This window comes from Polypterus senegalus, chromosome 2 (genome assembly GCF_016835505.1).
Source record: "Polypterus senegalus isolate Bchr_013 chromosome 2, ASM1683550v1, whole genome shotgun sequence".
Taxonomy (NCBI): Eukaryota; Metazoa; Chordata; class Cladistia; order Polypteriformes; family Polypteridae; genus Polypterus; species Polypterus senegalus.
In genome coordinates this window covers 93,049,580-93,069,837 of record NC_053155.1, presented here as the reverse complement: position 1 = coordinate 93,069,837, position 20,258 = coordinate 93,049,580, and positions in this window count along the sequence as shown.

Here is a 20,258-nt window from a genome sequence, read left to right as displayed (position 1 = left end):
TCATCCATGTCTTTATGTCTTGGAGACATGCCATAAGAGCATCTGGAGGGAAAACAGAAGTGGATTTAGTGGATAGATATAGCGGTGTGTCGTCAGCGTAACAATGAAACCCAATACCATGGTGCCGCAAGATATTACCTATTGGGAAGATATACAGTTAAGTCCATAAATATTTGGACAGAGGCAACTTTTTTCTAATTTTGGTTCTGTACATTACCACAATGAATTTAAAATGAAACAACTCAGATGCAGTTGAAGTGCAGACTTTCAGCTTTAATTCAGTGGGTTGAACAAAACGATTGCATAAAAATGTGAGGTATTTTTTTAATACAATCCCTTCATTTCAGGGGCTCAAAAGTAATTGGACAAATTAAATAACCTGAAATAAAATGTTAATTTCTAATACTTGGTGGAAAACCCTTTGCTGGCAAAGACAGCCTGAAGTCTTGAACTCATGGACATCACCAGATACTGGGTTTCCTGATTTTTAATGCTCTGCCAGGCCTTTACGGCAGTGGCTTTCAGTTGCTGTTTGTTTGTGGGCCTTTCTGTCCGAAGTTTAGTCTTCAACAAGTGAAATGCATGCTCAATTGGGTTAAGATCAGGTGACTGACTTGGCCATTCAAGAATTTTGCACTTCTTTGCTTTAATAAACTCCTGGGTTGCTTTGGCTGTATGTTTTGGGTCATTGTCCTTCTGTTTTATGAAACGCCACCCAATCAGTTTGACTGCATTTAGCTGGATCTGAGCAGACCATATGTTTCTGAACACCTCAGAATTCATTCGGCTGCTTCTGTCCTGTGTCACATCATCAATAAACACTAGTGTCCCAGTGCCACTGGCAGCCATGCACGCCCAAGCCATCACACTGCCTCCACCATGTTTTACAGATGATGTGGTATGCTTTGGATAATGCGCTGTTCCACGCCTTCTCCATACTTTTTTCTTGCCATCATACTGGTAGAGGTTGATCTTGGTTTCATCTGTCCAAAGAATGTTTTTCAGAACTGTGCTGGCTTTTTCAGACGTTCTTTAGCAAAGTCCAATCTAGCCTTTCTATTCTTGAGGCTTATAAGTGGCTTGCACCTTGCAGTGGACCCTTTGTATTTACTTTCATGCAGTCTTCTCTTTATGGTAGACTTGGATATCGATACGCCTACCCCCTGGAGAGTGTTGTTCACTTGGTTGGCTGTTGTGAAGGGGTTTCTCTTCACCATGGAAATGATTCTGCGATCATCCACCACTGTTGTCTTCTGTGGATGTCCAGGTCTTTTTGCGTTGCTGAGTTCACCAGTGCTTGCTTTCTTTCTCAGGATGTACCAAACTGTAGATTTTGCCACTCGTAATATTGTAGCAATTTCTCGGATGAGTTTTTCAGTTTTCGCAGCTTCAGGATGGCTTCTTTCACCTGCATGGAGAGCTCCTTTGACCGCATGTTGTCTGTTCACAGAAAAATCTTCCACATGCAAGCACCACACCTCAAATCAACTCCAGGCCTTTTATCTGCTTAATTGATAATGACATAACAACGGACTTGCCCACACCTGCCCATGAAATAGCCTTTGGATCAATTGTCCAATTACTTTTGAGCCCCTGAAATGAAGAGATGGTGTTAAAAAAATGCTTTAGTTGCCTCACATTTTTATGCAATGTTTTTGTTCAACCCACTGAATTAAAGCTGAAAGTCTGCACTTCAACTGCATCTGAGTTGTTTCATTTAAAATTCATTGTGGTAATGTACAGAACCAAAATTAGAAAAAAGTTGCCTCTGTCCAAATATTTATGGACCTAGCTGTAAATGAGGAAAAAAAGCGGCACCAAAACAGAACCCTGCCGAACTCCCTGAGTAACGACTGCGTTCTCAGATTTAAAGCCCTTTATTTGAACAAAATGCTCCTATCAGTGAGGTAGGAAGAAAACCACAGGAGGACAAGGCCACAGACTCCAAAACTAGCTAGGCGTTTCAAAGGTATCTGATGGGATATGGTGTCAAATTCAGAGCTGAGGTCAAGAAGCACAAGAATTGATAAAAGTCCCATATCAGCTGCCCAGAGAAGATCATTTGTAATTTTGACCAGGGCAGTTTCTGTGCTGTGTTTAGGCAAAACCTGTTCAAAAATTTTATTGTTTGAAAGATGGGACTGGAGTTGGGAGTCAACTATCTTTTCGAGAACCTTAGATATAAAAGGAACATTTGAAATAGGCCGATAATTATTAAGGATATTTGGGTCTAAACCAGGTTTTTTCAGAATTGGAGTAATTGAGGCTGTTTTTAGTGAGAGGGGGACCGGTAGTTATCATGGGGAAAATATGTGACAGACAACTCTTAACAAAGCTTGTAGGTATTGGATCTAATTGGCATGTGGAAGAATTAGATTTTGTTATAAGCTCCGAGATATTATTTTCAGCTGGTAAACTGAAATCTGAGAATAGGGCGGTTGGTAGGGGAATATGGGTGATAGTGGAGAGTATGTCATTTTCTGCAGAAATAGAGGAAGCAAGTTGCTGGTGGATTTTTTAAATTTTTGAGTTGGTGCAGCAGTATTTAACAATTAGGTTATGGTGAGTGGTGGTACCTTAACCAGCACTAAATTACCCTGGAAAAGAAGTTAGCACCAAGGAATAATTAGTAACCTTTAAGGACTTGCTTGGATACTTGACCCTGAAAAGAGATACTGTAGATGCAAGTACCTGACTAGAATTGTCAAGATTATACAAATAATATACTGCTTTTGTTAAAGTACACTATATGCTTATTATGGTCAGTATTTCATCTGTGTTATGACTTTTTATTTTTGTAATCTTCCCTCATTCCATTGATTTGCATTTCCTTCATATTATTTTGTGTCAATTAGATAGATATATAGATAGATTACATTTTATTTGTCTCCAGGGGGAAATTTGGCTTTTTACAGAAGCTCTTTAAGCAAACAAATAAATAAATATGACTAAAAATGAAGCAAATTAAAAAAGAAAGAAAACTTCTGAATTGGCAGTCACTGTCACATTGAGGCATTATGTATTGCTGTTATAAAGGAGCCCCAGTCGTGTTTCTTCACACACTTCTGCTGAATAATTCTTTGGCTGAAAGTCCTCAGTGTTAGTGTGCCAGAGAGGGGATGTGCAGCATTGTTCATAATAGCACTCAGTTTTGTTTTAATTCTCTCCTTTGCTACTACCTGCTGGGGGACCAAAGTGTGTCCTATAACTGAGCTTGCCCCTTTAATTAGCCTGTTAATTCGGTGGACGTCTCTTGAAGTGATATTACCAGCCCAGCACACCAAAGAGTAGAAGATTACACTGGCTGTCACAGAGTTGTAGAAGATTTGAAGGATGTTACTTCTCACATTAAAGGAAAGTCGTCTCCTAAAAAAGAAAAACCAGCTCTGACCTTTCTTATATAGTTCACAAGACCAGTCCAACCTGTCATGAATGAGGAACCCCAAGTACTTGTAGGAATGCACCACCTCTACATCAACTCCCTGAACAGCAACTGGACATAGAAGCTCTTTGGTATGACAAAAGTCAATAACCAGTTCTTTAGTTTGGCTGATGTAACATTGCAGACAATTGTTTCTGCATCAAGAAACAAAGTTCTCCAGCTGACTCCTTTACTCTGTCCAGTTATCAGTACACCCCATAAGAGCAGAATCATTTGAGCATTTTTGCAAGTGACATGACCTGGTGTTATACTTATAGTTTGAAACGTACAGAGTAAAGGAGACAGGACTGTTCCTTGTGGCTCTTCAGTATTGCTCACATCCATATCAGAAGTGATTTCTGTAACGCAGTGAATCTCAACCTTTATGGTGTTGTGACACAGTTTCTCCTCTCTTAGTGTATTAGTGGCTCACAAGGATAGGGATGGGCTCCCCTTGGTGAAATAAATGTGAACATCAGAGTGCTTCCCCTTGGAGAGTCAAGCACCAAAGTCATAGATTTTCTCCTGGTTAATGAAACACAAACATCACAGTGCTCAGTGCACCTTTAAAAGCAGCGGTTGGATGGGGAGATCATTTTCAATGAATACAGAGATAAATATCACATGGTGATGTTGATCGCTTAGGCAACTTAACACAACCTACTACCACACCCTATGTTGGCAGTTACTGGGTCATGACCCAGTAAATGAGAAGCAATGCACTAAGGTACTGCAGCAATTAGAAGTGCAGTTACTTGAGAGGCACATCTGGCAGAACACAGCCTGATGTATGAAGCTTACTATGGCATTAGCTAGTGTATGCTGCCATGTTCTTTGGCTCCTCTTTCACTCATTCCATTAGTAAAAGATTAGCGGCCTTTTGTTTTGTTTTAATTGCAGTGTTTTATCACTATTATTTTTGAATATGGCTCACTGTTACAAAAATATTTAATAATCAAAAGTGTGAAAACTGTTTCTGGTTTAAACAGGCAGAACCACTTTGTTTGTGTCACTATAATAATACTCGGTAGGTGGTGCGCGATGAGATCAAGTAGGCTGTGTTACATAAGATGGCTACGCATTTGGAAAATGAAGGAAAGACCTTGGGAAAATTTTATTTTTTTAATCTTGTAGAGTAGAAATTCCTGGCATTGGCTTTAAAAAAAATTAGTTTTGACTACATGTCATGATCAATCAATTTTTTTCTAGTGTTTTAACTTCAGCAACTGATTCTCCTTTTTTATGTCATAGAAAAAATCTCTGCACCTTGATTTACTAATTTAGTCTGCGTGGAAATATCCTGATGGGTACAACAAAAATAAAGTGCCTCCCACATTGCAAAAAAATGAAATCTAAGCAAGTGGAAAAGTATTTATATCATGACATTAAATCTTGTTTTCCTTATTGTAAGAATTATTGAATTATCAAAAAAATTGCATTTACGATTATTTAGCTTACAAAAGAAATCTTGTCGGGTTAATTTGGCTTATCCCTTTGGCATATTGTTTGCTACATTAAAGCAAATCAACTCACATTTAATGTTTGTTATCTAGTTTTTGTATATGCATTTTTTGCATAAAAAATATCAAAATGCTGACAGACATTAAAGGAAGTTAGAAGAATCTAAGAAAAAAACACAGGAGCACAAAAAAATAAAAATATTTTCTGAAAAAACAGTATGCCATACAAATGAACAAAGGAGGAAATAAACAACTGAGGAAAAATGTCGTAAAGACACATGGCATTAGGTCTCAGAAAAACATAAGCAAACTGGCCTGTTAGTCTGCATTTTTGAGCTGTGTTTATTAAAAAAAAATAATGGTTACACCCACCCCTGTGCTCTACAAGACATGATTTGGGACTACTAGTCAGGTAAATGGAAGGAAAGCACAAAGCAAGTAGTTAAATGTTTTTAAAAACTTGCTTCGCCACCTGTGGAACCCAATGGTCTGACCGTGAAGTTTCTTCAATCCAATTCAAAATCATTTCAAAATCATTTCTAATATTGTAGTGCTCGGCACTGCTTATTCCCTTTGAGCCATGCTCTTTATGGTTAGCTGTATATACTAAGAGTGTTCAACCGAAATCTGGCAACTAAAGTCCCAGGCGCTCTCCTCCACATGTTCTCCAGCTGTGGCTCTCTGGCCCTATGTGGCTGAATCTCTCTTTATGATTCTTTCTTTCCCCATTTCTCTGTCTCCTGAAGGTCTCCTCCTCATAGACCTTTCTTCTCTTTCCTTACTTTCCACTTCTCTTTCCCAGTGGTGGCTTTTAATGACTGCCACCATTGCATCTAAATTACTTTTAGTGTAACCCTGATATTCTGTAATTATCATTTTTATCATGGCTCCTCAATCCGTACTAACCCCTACTTTCTCTGCTGTTCTTTTTCTGGTTTTCTGTGGTGGCATTCTGCACCACCACCTGATCAAGGCACCATGCATTCCTTACATTGATGGATTGAAGGCCAGAGGTCCATATGACCACCATCATCTAATTCTTCCACGTGAAGCCTGTAAAACCATGAGGACTAAATTAGATCATTTAGGTTAGGTACAATGCCCAGTGGGGGCTGAGTGGCCTCGTGGCCTTGGAACCCCTGCAGATTTTTTTTTTCTCTCCAGCCCTCTGGAGTTTTTTTTTTTTTTCTGTCTTCCTGACCATCACACCTTACTTTACTCCTTGTTACTTAGATCGATATTTTATTGATCCCAAGGGGATATTCACATACTCCAGCAGCAGCATACTGATAAAAAACAATATTAAAGAGTGATAAAAATGCAGGTATAACAGACAACTTTGTATAATATTAACGTTTATTGCCCCCCCAGGGGTGGAATTGAAGAGTTGCACAGTGTGGGGGAGGAACGATCTCCTCAGTCTGTCAATGGAGCAGGACAGTGCTAGCAGTCTGTCGCTGAAGCTGCTCCTCTGTCTGGAGATGATACTGTTCAGTGGATGCAGTGGATTCTCCATGATTGACAGGAGCCTGCTCAGCACCCGTCGCAATTGCCTAATCTTTTTTTTTCTTCATCCTGTAAAGCACGTTGAGCTACATCATTTGCATAAAAACACACTATATAAATAAATGTTGTTGTTGTTGTTTTAGCCTTTGCTGGAAATCTTCAGTCTTTGTCTCTCCTGTAGTCTAGGAGTCTTTATTTTACAATCTCATCCTTCTTGAACTTTACTCATCTTGATCAACAGCTCTTCCAGGTCTACTATCCACAGCTGGCTTCCTGCTGTTCAGTTAGTAAAGAGCTGGTTACGGGTTGCTCCATTAAGGAGTTTCTCTGGGCCACCTTACCTTTTTTCCCCTTAGTTTGCCCTGTGTTTCTAGGTGGGATATGTGTGATAGTTTACCTTTTGACTGTCTTTTTCCACCTCTTATTCTGTTTCTGTTTAATTCATTATCTTAGGTGGAGTGGGTGGGTACTGGTGAGGAGGTGTTTGTTTTTCTTCTTACATGGCTCCAAAACCAGTTATTATTGTTGGTTTCCTTTTACTGTATTATTTTTTCATTGTAATAATAAAAATTTGGTCACAAAAAAAACAAAGAAATCTGGCCACTTTCAGCAGACTAGTGTTTCAAATTACGTCCCCAAAGTGCTCATTTTCTGGGTTCTCTTCTGGGTCATTTTATTCTCAAGCTTTTTTCTTTGTTACCAGGCAAAGAGTACTACACCTCCCTTCCATGAAGATGTTGGAAAAAATATTCAGTTAGAGCAACTCCAACTGCAAATAGCAATTAAACACAAGGATAATTGCTGTGGGTAACTTTGGAGACAATGTAATATATTTTTTCTTTTGATTTATCCTTGCTAATTGTAACAGTCTATAGTCCCTGTTATATTTGATAATAAATTTGCTCTTTTTTTTTGTAGGTTGTATCATGTCAAAAGGGCATGATATTGAAGATATGAAAAAAGTGTTGGGGCTCCAGCCTGGAGACCTCATTTAATTGACTTGTTGTTTCTGCCAAACAGTCAAATGTTGGACAAATCATTTTGAGTTCTTGCTGCCTTGTGTGTCCAAGATATGCCACCACATTGAAGGACCTCTGTTCTCTCTCTACCTCATTTTCTGGTTGAATGATCCCTGCCCCATGGTTACATGGGCTTTTATTCTTCCTGACTGGAAGGAGCAGAGTTGACAGCAGAGAAGAAGTGATTCCAGGTTTCCTCCGCTTTGTGTTCATCCATTCTAAACGGAAGGTAGGTGAATACATGTTCCACCACTTCACTGGTACTCTGTACCTGTAAATGGTGCCTGAAACCAAACCATGTGCAATTTAGTAATATTCAGAATTTTATTTAATAGGTAATATAATAATACCAAGAACAAGGCAATCTTTATTTATTATACAGTACTTTCCCTGGAAGACCTCAATAATGGAAAGAATTGTTAGGATAGTTAACTAAAGTATTCATGGTGCAGATCCTATCTGCTGTAGACCAGCAGTGGCAAACATAATGTTGATTGATTTTAACCCTTAGCTAGAGACAATCAAGTCACAATTAAAACAAATTTCACAAAAACATTGCTGGTTAAGTAGTTAGAAAACGTTTTGGGAAATGCATATCAATGTCACTTTATCTAAGATTGTCATTAATAAGATAATAAACAAAAAACAGATCTGTGACAGAAGAGTAAGGCTTAAATATGGCTCAGAAGAAAGAACGTAAGTGCTCTCTTAAAGTTTTCCAAAATCGTCTTGGATGATACAACATTTATGCAGCAGATTTGTATACAATTGGTGTACCTTAAATACAAAAAATACATACTGTATATAAATAAACAAGTACGAGATACAAATAGAAGAGTCTCTAAACACAGCATAGAACATTAGAACACTCTAGACGAGAATAGGCCATTCAGCCCAACAAAGCTCGCCAGTCCTGTCCACTTATTTCCTCCAAGAAAACATCAAGTCGAGTTTTGAAAGTCCCTAACATCTTACTGTCTACCACACTACTTGGTAGCTTATTCCAAGTGTCTATCGTTCTTTGTGTAAACAAAAACTTCCTAATGTTTGTGCGAAATTTGCCCTTAACAATTTTCCAACTGTGTCCCCGTGTTCTTGATGAACTCATTTTAAAATAACAGTCTCTATCCACTGTACTAATTCCCTTAATAATTTCAAACACTTAATCTTCTTTTGCTTAAACTGTATAGGTTCAGCTCTTTTAATCTTTCCTCATAATTCAACCCCTGTAGCCCTGGAATCAGCCTAGTCGCTCTTCTCTGGACCTTTTCTAGTGCTGCTATGTCCTTTTTGTAGCCTGGAGACCAAATCTGCACACAGCACTCCAGATGAGGCCTCACCAGTGCATTATAAAGGTTGAGCATAACCTCCTTGGACGTACTCTACACATCGTGCTATATAACCTAACATTCTGTTAGCCTTCTTAATGGCTTCTGAACACTGTTGGGAAGTTGATAGCTTAGAGTCCACTATGACTCCTAAGTCCTTCTCATAAGGTGTACTCTCGATTTTCCGACTGACCACTGCGTATTCAAACTTAACATTTTTACTTCCTGTGACGATGTTGGTTCAGCTCCATGCTCCCATCAGCTGTTCGGGAGCACTTCGCTCCTTGAACCCAACACCGTTGGTAATGCTACCGATGAGCTAGACAGAGAGGCAACAACATAGCAAAGGGGATGATGTAAAAGTGCAAAGTGCTTTTATTTAAAAGAGTCAAACAAAAACAAAGTGTTCAATTAAATAGTGCAGCGGTTTTCAAAGTCATCATCAAATAAATAATCCATTAAAAGAAATGTGGAGGTTAAAAATATACAAAAACAATCCTTTAAAACGAGGTTAAAACGTTCATCAGGAAGCAGTCTTTTCAAACACTAAAAGCACGGTGTCTTCATCTACCATGGCAGCTCCCCTGCTACACCCATCTGGGCTGCTCAACAAGAGAGTCGCCTACCTGCAGGAACAGCTGCCCTTCACTCAGGTCTTGGACAATTTTCCCAGTGGTCAAGGCGCTTACGCCGGGACTACACCAGCCCAAAGCCTCATCGACTCCCGCTCCTATCGACGGCCAAGTCGACTCCTCTACTGGTCACTCCAGGTACTTAATCACTCAGTTGGAGTGACTGCTACCTTCAGTCCCACTGAATGCTGGCCAAACACTCCTCTCATGGGCTCTCTTATCAGCTGTCTGCTTTCTCCCATGCGAGCCTTCTCTCGCTCACTCGCTCTTCCGTACCATTCTTCAGCAACCTCCGTCTTTTTCTCTTTCTCTTTCTGTTTTTTTGTACACCGTCACACTGTTCTCTTTTTGATCCCCCTTTTAACCGAGTTGTGCTTCTATATATTGGGGGCATAGCAGCTGCAGCACATTAGCAATCCCAGGAACAATCACAGATGTGGGCTGTCCCTCACCTGTGCACTAGGTGAGAAATGCCCACACCGCAGATCACCCTGAGATCATGCTACAGCCATCATGCCGCCTCACTAAGCCGCGAGCGTGGTGATTATTTATTTAAATAAAAACGGCCTTTGCTGAGCGAGCTGTGGACCCATAACACCACACTTCCTATGTGTAATACTTTATACTTACTGACATTAAATTTCATCTGTCACAAATCTGCACAAGCCTGTATGCTGTCCAAGTCCTTCCATAATGATAGTGTATAATGGATTCAAAATTATCTGCTAATCCAGCAAACTTAACCAGCTTGTTACTTACTTTATATTCCTATCTAAATCATTTATATGTATTAAAAAATAGCAGTGGCCCTAGCATTGACCCCTGTGGAACACCACTCTTAACACTGGCCAATTCTGATGAGGTTCCTTGCACCATCACCCTCTGCTTGCTGTGTCTGAGCCAGTTCTGCACCCATCTAAAAACATCACCCTGAATTCCCACTTCTTTTAGTTTGATGCCCAACCTCTCATGTGGCACCTTATCAAATGCTTTCTGAAAGCCAAGATAAATAATATCATATGCTCCACTTTGATCATATCCTTTTGTTGCCTCCTCATAGAATTCCAGCATGTTAGTAAAACACGACCTCCCTCTTCTGAACCCATGCTGACTGTTCAGAATAACTCCTGTCCTTGCCAGGTGTTGCTCAATCTTATCCTTAATAATTCATTCCATTAATTTTCCTGTGATGCCTGTTAAGCTTACTGGCCTGTATTGTAGTTGCTTGGATCTGCCCTGTCACCTTTTTTATATAATGGAATGATATTTTCCATTTTCCAGTCCTTCGGAATCTCTCCAGTGCACAATGACCTCCTAAAAATATGTGTCAAGGGTTTGTATATGTACTTGGTAGCCTCCTTAAGAACTTTAGGGTATTATCTGGTCCTGGTGATTTGTTTGATTCCAGCCTATTTAATCTGAGCAGTATTTCTCTCTCTATAATTTCTAAATCCCTCAATACCTCCTTAGTAGTCCCTGTTACTTCTGGGAGGTTATCCACTTGCTCATTTGTGAACACCTCAGAAAAATGTAAGTGTAGGGCGTCCGGTATTTCATTGACTGTATCTTTAAGTTCCCCTTTACTATTTCTGATGCACTTGACCTCCTCCTTGACTGTTCTTCTGCTACTAAAATACTGAAAGAATCCCTTAGGGTCTTCTTTTGCCTTATCTGCTATATTCCTCTCCAACTGTCTTTTAGCCTCCGTGAAATCCTTCTTAATGGTTGCTCTCATGTTCTCATATGCTCTACGATTTACTTTGCAGTCATTAGTCTTATATGCCTTATAAAGCAGAATGAAGAGAACGAGAGAGAGAAGAGGTTGGATGATGTGGAGATAGTGAATCATGAAGTGCAACGGATTAGCAAGGAGGAAGTAAGGACAGCTATGAAGAAGATGAAAAATGGAAAGGCTGTTGGTCCAGATGACATATATGGAAGCATGGAGGTGTTTAGGAGAGATGGCAGTGGAGTTTTTAACCAGACTGTTTAATGGAATCTTGGAAAGCGAGAGGATGCCTGAGGAGTGGAGAAGAAGTGTACTGGTGCCAATATTTAAGGATAACGAGGATGTGCAGGACTGCAGTAACTACAGGAGAATAAAATTAATGAGCCACAGCATGATGTTATGGGAAAGAGTAGTGGAAGCTAGGTTAAGAAGTGAGGTGATGATTAATGAGCAGCAATATGGTTTCATGCCAAGAAAGAGCACCACAGATGCAATGTTCACTCTGAGGATGTTGATGGAGAAGTTTAGAGAAGGCCAGAAGGAGTGACATTGTGTCTTTGCGGACCTGGAGAAAGCATATGACAGGGTGCCTTGAGAGGAGTTGTGTTATTGTATGAGGAAATCGGGAGTGGCAGAGAAGTACGTAAGAGTTATACAGGATATGTACGAGGGAAGTGTGACAGTGGTGAGGTCTGCGGTAGAAGCGATGGATGCATTCAACGTGGGGGTAGGATTACATCAGGGATCAGCTCTGAGCCCTTCCTTATTTGCAATGGCGTTGGACAGGTTGACAGACGAGATTAGACAGGAGTCCCCGTGGACTATGATGTTTGCTGATGACATTGTGATCTGTAGCGATAGTAGGGAGCAGGTTGAGGAAACCCTGGAGAGGTGGAGATATGCTCTAGAGAGGAGAGGAATGAAGGTCAGTAGGAACAAAACAGAATACATGTGTGTAAATGAGGTCAGTGGAATGGTGAGGATGCAGGGAGTAGAGTTGGCAAAGGTGGACAAGTTTAAATACTTGGGATCAACAGTACAGAGTAATTGGGATTGCGGAAGAGAGGTGAAAAAGAGAGTGCAGGCAAGGTGGAATGGGAGGAGAAGAATGTCAGGAGTGATTTGTGACAGACGGGTATCAGCAAGTGTGAAAGGGAAGTCTACAGGACAGTAGTTGGAGACAGTGGCACTGACCAGTAAGCAGGAAACAGAGCTGGAGGTAGCAGAGTTAAAGATGCTAAGATTTGCACTGGGTGTGACGAAGATGGATAGGATTAGAAACAAGTACATTAGAAGGTCAGCTCAAGTTGGACGGTTGGAAAACAAAGTCAGAGAGGCGAGATTGTGTTGGTTTGGACATGTGCATAGGAGAGATGCCGAGTATATTGGGTAAAGGATGCTAAGGATAGAGCTGTCAGGGAAGAGGAAAAAAGGACGGCCTAAGCGAAGGTTTTTGGATGTGGTGAGAGAGGACATGCAGGTGATGGATGTAACAGAACAAGATGCAGAGGACAGAAAGATATGGAAGAAGATGATCCGCTGTGGTCACCCCTAACGGGAGCAGCCGAAAGAAGAAGAAGGTTAATCTACTGTGGTTTTTTTTTAATTTCCTATTAATTCCAAATTTAGGTATGTACCTGTCCTGCATTATATGTAAACATTTGTAAGCCTGTTCCACTGCTCCTTGACTGTCTCCACACTTGAAATCTTATCCCAGTCTATCCTACTTAGACACATCTGGTCAAAATTTTCCCCACCAAAGTTCAACTTAATTTTATTCTTTGCATCTGCACTCTTACAAAATACTGAGAATTGTATTATATTATGGTCACTTGACCCTAGTGGTTCAATCACCTCTACACCCTCAATTCTATCCTGATTATTACAAAATACTAAATCCAGACAAGCTTCACACCGTGTTAGTGCTTTTAACATACTGTGTTAAAAAACAGTCACTGATTACTTCTAAAAACTCTTGTGCTCCTCCATCTGCAAGGTTATCCCAGTTAATATTTGGATAATTAATGTTCCCCATGACTATAATGTCTCCCTGTATTAAGCATAGCTTAAATTACTATTAATTAAACACAGTTTACACATATTTAGTAATTAAAATGCTTTAAGATGGAATCCAATGCTACGTCCAAACAGCCAGGGAGGAGAGACAAAGAAAAACACCAGCTGGAAAAAAACTGCAGAGGGTCCAGGGCCACTGTGCATTCTATAAAACTTAAATGAGATAAGATAATTCATAATTGTTATGTTGCACCATCCAAGACATTTAAAAGAAAATACAGAACAAGTCAGATATGCCCATGTCCAGAACCTGCATGACATCAGTGAAATAACAAACTTTAACATTTGTCCTTCCTGGTTGGCTAGATGACATATTGGCCGAGATGAAAAGTAAATTAATAAACTGCCAGGATTTGGAGTTACCCTGCTAACCTACATAAAAAAATGAAAATGCCTACTGATATGAACTTGTTACAGGTAATTATTATTTATAGATAATAAATCTGAAAATTCATTAATTAAAAGATACATTGTATTTTGAAGGACAAAAACTGGTCAGAAAGACTGAAAAACTGGGATACTTCATGAACAATTACAGTATACTGTAATGCTCAAAAGAGAAGAAACTGGTGTTTTGTTTTTCAGTTTTAATGGCTTGAGAAAACTCTTGGAAAACCACAGCATCTTTTATCTTCCTGAACAGAATGAACAAAATTATAGTTTGGAGAGACTGCATCAATTAACACTACAACACCATCTCAGCTCAGTCCAGTTTTCACACAAAGTTAGAATGTCTATATTGCTATCACTGATTTTTATGAATTTTTACATACAAATCATACTAGCTAAAGCTTATTAAGGGACTCGAGAGAACACAGCGGCAGTTTTAGGACAACTTGAGATACCAAGCTATTTGAATTTACAGGGTATACCAGTTTGTCTGTATTTATTAAGGAATCATTCACTATTAAAGGTTCAATATCATACACCTGTTTCGGTAAGTCCATTGCAAATTTCTCTTATTTTTTCAGAGCTCATTGTTACCATTATACATAAAGTTAGGTAGTCATTAAATTAATTTTTTTCAGAGAGGATAAACCTACTGGGATTCAGGTCATTGCATCTGAAGGACCGCAGGTTTTTGCAGAAGTCCCAATTGTCCACAGTGTCCAGAGCTAGGAGTTGGCTGTAGGCTTTGTCAAATCTTCTCAACATGGGCAGGAGTTTTAAAGCAACAATCTTTGCATCAGGGTTCTTCTCACTGAAGAGTTGAACTAGCAATGAGAAACCCATCATCAATACCTCTAAATCAGGGGTGGGCAAAGTCAGTCCTGCAGATTTTTGATCCAACCCAGTTGCTTAATTAGAAATCAATCCTTGCCAATAATTAAATTTCATGGCTTGTTAGTGCTTTAACTCTGCCATGTCAGGTCCTAGATTTTATTTTCCTTTCTAAGGATATCATAAAAATGATTGGAAGTCTAAAACGGAGCAGTAATTCTCAGTCCTTCACTTTTTTCTCTTCACTTTCCTTCCAAGTATTTAATTAGACTAAATAGTGCACGATAAATACACACAGGTATAAATGGTAACAAGCTAAATGGAGAACTGCTGCTTTCCTTTGTCATTTGCATCTTATTGCTAATAAGGAGTAATTAAAAAACAAGAATACAGCTGTTTAAGACTAAAATAAGCAATAAGTGTTCAAACTGTTAATGAGTGAGATGACTAAAGTGAAGCAGAAGTGTTACTTGAGCAATAAGTGCTTATTAAGCAATTGGGTTTGAGCAAAAACCTGCAGCCACTGTGGATCTCCAGGAACGACTTTGCCCACTTATGATCTAAATGGTGATAGCAAATGTCATTTAACCCTAGCAGGCGGCACTATCATCCCAAAAGTACTATTCCTGTCCTTCTCAAAAGGCCAGCATGGCTTTTCTTTTAATATCAAGGACACATACACCAGGAAAGCAGGACGTAATTGATTTGTGGTCCAATGATTCAGGTTTGCACAGTCGCGTTTCTGATAATGAAGCCATCACAAAAATCTGATGGCAAGGTAGGGCGGCAGAGTAGTTCCAAATGGTTATTTGTGTTAAAATCTCCCTTACCAAGCAGTGGTTAACTCGGTCTGTGTGATGCTTAAACACCCAGGCTCCATTGTCATGGATAAGAACAGAGGTCTGTTGACCAGTCCTGGGGTTACGTGGAACATTGGAGAGCTGATGTTGCAGAGGTGACTTTGGCTCCATAGGAAGCATCTTTTACAGCTACCAGGCTAGCTTTTTTCCTTCTGTTAGTTTAGATTGTGTTGCATGAAGCTGCTGAATTGTGTCAATCCAATACGCGAAATTCTTCTTCAATGCACTGCAGCTCCTAATCCTGCAAATTCCCATTCAGTCAACGGGTGCCATGTCTTCAGAAAATGTAACACCACTTCTCTGTTAAAGCACATAAACCAAAAGTCAAGCATAGAAGTGGTGGTTTTATAGTTTAGAGATGCTTTGTCATCAGGACTCAAGTGATTTTCCATCAAGGAAGAAGTCATAAATTATGTTCCTTATCACAGGATTTATGAGGAGACTGTCAGGTCATTTGATTGTGATCTTAAATAGAAGCAAAGCTGGGTTATGCAGGAGGAACATGATCTATAAAACATTCACATGTCTACATCAAAACGAGTGAATAAAAATATATTAGATGATTCAAAATAGCTATGCCAAATTAAAAACTAAATCTTTGTTCAGCAGTTGTAGCAGGACATAAAATGAGCAGTCCAAGCATGAAAACTTAAAATTGCACTAAGATGAAGTGGGCCTACATGGAGGAGTAAGCACAAAAATCCTCCAACGAACTATAACAGACTTTCAGCTAAAACAGCATAACTGACTATAAAGTCCAAGATGGTATTCACTTTTTTGCAATGGCTTTGCATAGCTAATGCAGTATTTTTATTATTTCATTATTAAATTCCATTTTATTGTTATACAACATTGATTCTCAGTGAACTCAATTTGACATTTTTGAGTCAAAATGAAAACAGATCTCTGCAAATTAATTGCAAACATAAAACAGAAAAAGACTGAATGCAAATGTATTCATCCCCTTCAGGTAAGTATTTATTAGACACACTTGTGTCTGTGTGAACAGACTCTCTCTCTATGAACTTTGGACATCTGGATGCTGCATTCTTTTTTGAAAAACTGCTCAAGCTCTATCAGGATGCATGGGGATCATGAGTGAACAACCTTTCACACATCCATCCACAAATTCCCAATTGGAGTGACACCCAGACTCTGCCTCAGCTGCTCCAGCACGTTAATATTGTTGTTCTTCAGTCATTTCTTTGTAGTTTTGGCATTATGTTTGGGACTGTTGTCTTGTTAGAAAGATGCAGGTTTTTTACAGACTGCATCAGATTTTCCTCTAGCATTTCACACACCATTCAGGGCCTTCTGAAGAGAAGCATCCCAACAGCCTGACGCTGCAACCACCATGATTCACAAAGGGAACATTGCATTGTTCATAATGTGCAGTTTTTGGCAAACATGTTGTTTAATCTGATGTGCAAAAAACTTATGTTTGGTCTCATCAGATAACTGAACCTCCTTCTAGCTGACTTCAAAGTCTTCCATGTGTCTTCTGGAAAACTGTACCAAGATATCATGTGCATTTTTGTTCAGCAACTTACTCTTTTCTTCTTCTGTAAAGCTTTACCTGATGAAACACCATATGATCAAAGACCATTGTAGCTTATAACTTCTTCAGAGTTATCATATGTCTCTTGGTAACCTCCTTCGCTAGTCTTTTCTTACATGCTCACTCAGTTTTTGTGCAGATCTACAGCTGTGCCATGCACTTTTATTTATTTAATAACTGGATAATTTAACTGGACTCAAAGGGATATTCAGTGACTTGGATATCTCCATTCCCTGAATTATGCTTTTCAGTCACCTTTTCACAGAATTACTTAAAGTGTTCTTTTTTTTCTTCATTGTGTAGTTCAGGCCACCATACTGACTCACCAGAGGTTGAACTTTCCAGATATGGTGCATATTTGCTATAATCAACCGAAACCCCTTACTGCAGACAGGTGATCTCCATTTTACTGATTATGTGACATTTGGCTGCACCAGTGATGATTTAGCAGTGTCATATTAAACGGGGAGATCACTTAACACAATCAATAATTTTTGTGTTGTTTTACCTGTAATTAGTTAAGAACTTTTTAGGCAGAGATTTGTTTTCTCTTTGAAATTAAGCAGACCTTTTCTGTTTATCAGTATCAAAAACTCCAATAAAATCTGCTGATAGCAAATTAGGTTAAGAAGGCAATGAAAATGAGTCAGGTATGAGTGGGTGTGAGTGGCACATGAGTTTATAAAGTGATAGACTGGCAACTCATCAGGAGTCGGTTCCTACCTTGAGCTTCATGCTCCATCCCTGTAGTGGAGGTTCAGAAATGGATGGTTGAATGGAGTAAGTGGGTTCAAAGAAGTGAAGCCAGTAGTTCAACCAGGATTGTTCATTGTTGTAACATCAGACTATTCAATTTTAAATCACTTTGTTTTTTTAAGTCTTCCCTTGAAGAATTCATTGGAGTGAAATGACTTGATCCGTTTCACACTGGGTTTTGAAAGCTGAGCTGGGACTTCAACAATAACTAACAGTTTAAATGTTTTTTTCTTTTTGCTATTCAGAACATTTGTCATTTTATTTTTTATTTCTTTAACAATGCAGCTTTGTAATCATCAGGGGCCTCATACATAACGCCGTGTGTAGAATTCACACTATAACATGATGTAAGCACAAAAGCCGAAATGTGCTTACGCACAGAACAATCCAGATGCATAAATCTGTGTGTTCGCCCACTTCCGTGTTCTTCCACTACATAAATCCCAATCAGCTTGAAAAGTAACGCTTGTGCACGCGCCTTCTGTCCCACCCCAACTCCTCCCAGAATTACGCCTCTTTGAATATGCAAATCAATATAAATCACCCTTAAGCTGGGTGTTCTGTGAAAAGACAATGGCAAAAGCGAGAGGGAAAATATAAGAATTGCAGTGAACACAAAGCGGAGGCAAAGAAAAACGTACTGTTTGTTGGTTTAAACAATGATATAATCAACAAAAGGAAGTCGATCGAGTGACATAGAGTGTAAGAGAAACTCGAAAGCTCAAGTTCACAAAGTCGCACAGTGCCCGAAATAAAAAAGAAGTTGTCACATATCAAAGGCGAGTCGTAGCCCACCGGCTGAGTGTCATATGAAAGCTTATTAGGGCACAGAGGAAAAAAAAAGGCACAAAGTGGGCAAAAAGCACAAAATGTCAACTTTAATCTCGAAATTTCCACTTTAATTATGTAGTTTATTTTGTCATTAAAGTAGAACATCATAAACTTCATCTTAAAATTGTTTAATTTATTAGTTTTTCAAATCCCATCGTAACTAAAGTAGCAAGTTAAATGCTTTGTTTTGTATTTGATCTTCTATGTGCTCTATGTGTGTGAATCACTACGTGCTTACCAGCTTTCTCTTCCTCCGACAGGACACAGAATCCATTACATTCGTGATATTACAGCTCTCTGAATAATTAAAATATTGAGATGTATATGTGATATCATTTTCATGATGATAGGAGTTAAATCATGTTATTAGACATGGGAACACGGTGGCGCAGTGATTGTTCATGTCTCAGATGCTTGCTGCGCCATGTGCGACCTTCGATGAAATACTTTATTACAGAAATACTGTCTTTTTCAAATATACTAACCTCCAATTCCTGTCCTTAATTTTCTTTCTCCAAATACCCAGTCGCCACACAATCAGATCTGTAATAGACGTTAAGTCATCTATATGCTTAGAATGCTGATTCTTCAAAACTTTTAAGGAACATTGAAATATCTTCGTAGTATGTGTTTAATTATTCAATGCATCCATGTCACGCCTCACATATTTATTAACAATATAGATTATTTAAATTAAGTTAAAATTTTATCTGTATAATATAATAAACATATTTTGCTGCATTTCATCTTAAAAATGATATCATCATCATATGTAAATATGTGCTTTATAAAGTGGCTCAGGTTGTGCAATATTATAACTGTAGTGCAAGTTTACAGTGAGGTAATTGTACTTATAAGTACAAACAGTTCTACAAGGAGCAATTGATTGAGTGCGTTTATAGTTCTTGGGATGAAACTGTTTCTGAACCGAGGTCCGTACAGGAAAGGCTTTGAAACGTTTGCCGTGTGAAAGCAGTTCAATAGGCAGCATGGCTGAGGCAGCATGTGCTTGATGCTGCAAACCAATAACTCTCTTTCTCAGATTCTGTAGATCTTTGATTCCCCACTCAGTTACAGTGATATTAATACTCCGAGTGGTGCAGTGAGAGTAATATGGAAAAAGATGATCCAATGAGGCAACCCCTAATGGGAGCAGCTGAAAGAAGAAGAAGAAGAAGAAGGTGCAGTGAGAGTGTAACAATGCTAAAGCAGCTATTGTATTTAGAATAGCTTGACCATTCTGTGGACCATTATACAGTATTGTCACTGGTTAATTACAAACAGATGCATTAAACTAATAAACAATATGTAGTTAATTTCAGTGTATTTATAAAGCTGCGTCAGGGATGTTGATCTAAAAAAGAAAAGATAACCACACAGGAACAGTAGCACTGCTGTAACGCTGGGTGCCGCCAGTCTGCAAAACCGAGCAGAGAACTTGCGTACGACAGGGTATGAGGTACCGTGGAAATGTGCATGGCTTTACGCCAAGTTTAGGTTTTATACATCACGATTTGAACATGGAAAGGTTCTTACGCAACATTTCTGTGTGTACGCACCGTTTATACATGAGGCCTCAGGTGTGTACATTATTTCATGGCAGATGTCATTTATTGACAGACAAAAACTAAAAGCTCCATTCAATCTCATTTATGGTTTAGCCAAACGTTAAACCACCATTTTAATAAAAATTGTACAATCCATTTCTCTCAAGACCAAAGAAAGAGCTTCTATTTACTAGTTTGTCTGCGTGTTTGTTTGTTTCCTTCAGACTTCAATATTTGCATTTCCCAGGGATGCAGCTCTCATAGACAGTTTAGCATGCTGCTCTGTATATCTAATGAGGCTGAATATGCTGTAA